This window comes from Schistocerca piceifrons, unplaced genomic scaffold (genome assembly GCF_021461385.2).
Source record: "Schistocerca piceifrons isolate TAMUIC-IGC-003096 unplaced genomic scaffold, iqSchPice1.1 HiC_scaffold_1275, whole genome shotgun sequence".
Classification (NCBI taxonomy): Eukaryota; Metazoa; Arthropoda; class Insecta; order Orthoptera; family Acrididae; genus Schistocerca; species Schistocerca piceifrons.
This window is the reverse complement of record NW_025727097.1, coordinates 95,001-97,064: the sequence shown is the minus strand read 5'-3', so window position 1 is coordinate 97,064 and position 2,064 is coordinate 95,001. Positions and strand designations below refer to the sequence as shown.

The window sequence follows — 2,064 nt, the reverse complement described above, 5'->3', positions numbered from 1 at the left end:
TGGACATCGCATACGTACGGGGGCCACCTTCCACGTATTGTCTAGGCGTGCACATTTTGTTGCGTGTATGTGGGCAGACGTAGTGTGGCGTGACACCTGACACAGGCATGCAATAATGGTTGAAGTTGCAAATGGCGATGGACGCCTACGTTTTCTGGTGAAGTTACGCAAATGAAGAAATGGTAACCCGTTGTGGTGCGGTTGTTCTCGCTAGGGGTGAATCGGTGATGGCGACGATAGGTTGAGGTACTAACCGGTTGTTCCAGCGATACCCACCATGCCGACGAAACTGAACGGCATCTGGGTGTGAAGCGATACGCGGCGGTGGCTGGGTGGGACCGTCCCCGGCCGGTGAGGGGGCGCCTCCCGGCGTGCTGGCCGCGCGGTGCGTGGGCGCACGCGCTACAGCCGGCTGGTGGGGGCGGCCAGTGGCAGGCGCGCCGGCCGACGGACGCGGCAGGCGTCGCAGCTGCGCGCCGGCGCACCCTGCGCGCGGCGCCGTGCGGCCAAAGTAGGTCCTCGCGGGCCCGGTGCGAAGCGCGGTGGACATCTGCAGTGTGCTGGTCCGATTGAGGACTGTGTGCGTTGAGGATGCGCCGCCGCCCGGCGCTCGGCGCCGCGACGCCGTCTGCTGCTCGGTCGCCCCAGCGGTTCTCGCTGGTGGTTTGTATCGCAGCTGTGCGGATGTGTTGGCGTGTGCGCTGTGCTGGGAGAGTTCGCTTCGGCACCCAAGTGGGGCTTTTGTCCTTCTGTGGCGCTGGCGTTGGAGCTGCCGGTCACCGTAGGTGGCGCGTGTTGTCTCCCGCCGGCAATGCCACGACAGCACGCTCCCGGGCCTCTGTCGGCAGCGGCAAGCTCAGTTGGGAGCACGGGTGGTCGCACCGAAAGCGTCTACTCGCCTAACTCCGGGCGATTGCGCCTCTCTCGAACCCGACCAAGTACTTGGGACGGCGCTGCGCGCCGCCGGGACCTGAGAGGGTTTCGAGGTGTATTGTGCAGGGGAGCTCAGCCTCCTCCTGTTTGCAGAATGATTGAGCGGACGCTTGCGTGTTCGCGCGGGCCCCCGGGACACACTCCCGGGCGGCCGGCTGCTCAGCTCTAGTTGACGCAGCTCCCTGGTTGATCCTGCCAGTAGTCATATGCTTGTCTCAAAGATTAAGCCATGCATGTCTCAGTACAAGCCGCATTAAGGTGAAACCGCGAATGGCTCATTAAATCAGTTATGGTTCCTTAGATCGTACCCACGTTACTTGGATAACTGTGGTAATTCTAGAGCTAATACATGCAAACAGAGTCCCGACCAGAGATGGAAGGGACGCTTTTATTAGATCAAAACCAATCGGTCGGCTCGTCCGGTCCGTTTGCCTTGGTGACTCTGAATAACTTTGGGCTGATCGCACGGTCCTCGTACCGGCGACGCATCTTTCAAATGTCTGCCTTATCAACTGTCGATGGTAGGTTCTGCGCCTACCATGGTTGTAACGGGTAACGGGGAATCAGGGTTCGATTCCGGAGAGGGAGCCTGAGAAACGGCTACCACATCCAAGGAAGGCAGCAGGCGCGCAAATTACCCACTCCCGGCACGGGGAGGTAGTGACGAAAAATAACGATACGGGACTCATCCGAGGCCCCGTAATCGGAATGAGTACACTTTAAATCCTTTAACGAGTATCTATTGGAGGGCAAGTCTGGTGCCAGCAGCCGCGGTAATTCCAGCTCCAATAGCGTATATTAAAGTTGTTGCGGTTAAAAAGCTCGTAGTTGGATTTGTGTCCCACGCTGTTGGTTCACCGCCCGTCGGTGTTTAACTGGCATGTATCGTGGGACGTCCTGCCGGTGGGGCGAGCCGAAGGCGTGCGACCGCCCCGTGCGTGCTCGTGCGTCCCGAGGCGGACCCCGTTGAAATCCTACCAGGGTGCTCTTTATTGAGTGTCTCGGTGGGCCGGCACGTTTACTTTGAACAAATTAGAGTGCTTAAAGCAGGCAAGCCCGCCTGAATACTGTGTGCATGGAATAATGGAATAGGACCTCGGTTCTATTTTGTTGGTTTTCGGAACCCGAGGT

At 59.0% G+C, this 2,064-nt stretch overlaps 1 non-coding gene across 1 annotated transcript in view; it reads left to right on the top strand.

The window, feature by feature from the left end:
* The first annotated feature begins 1,112 nt into the window (after positions 1–1,112).
* The window catches only part of LOC124731233, a 1,909-nt gene continuing 957 nt past the window's right edge, over positions 1,113–2,064 (top strand). Inside the window, exon 1 of the ribosomal RNA XR_007008214.1 lies at positions 1,113–2,064. This exon is cut by the window's right edge and continues 957 nt beyond it. This is a non-coding gene — a ribosomal RNA (small subunit ribosomal RNA).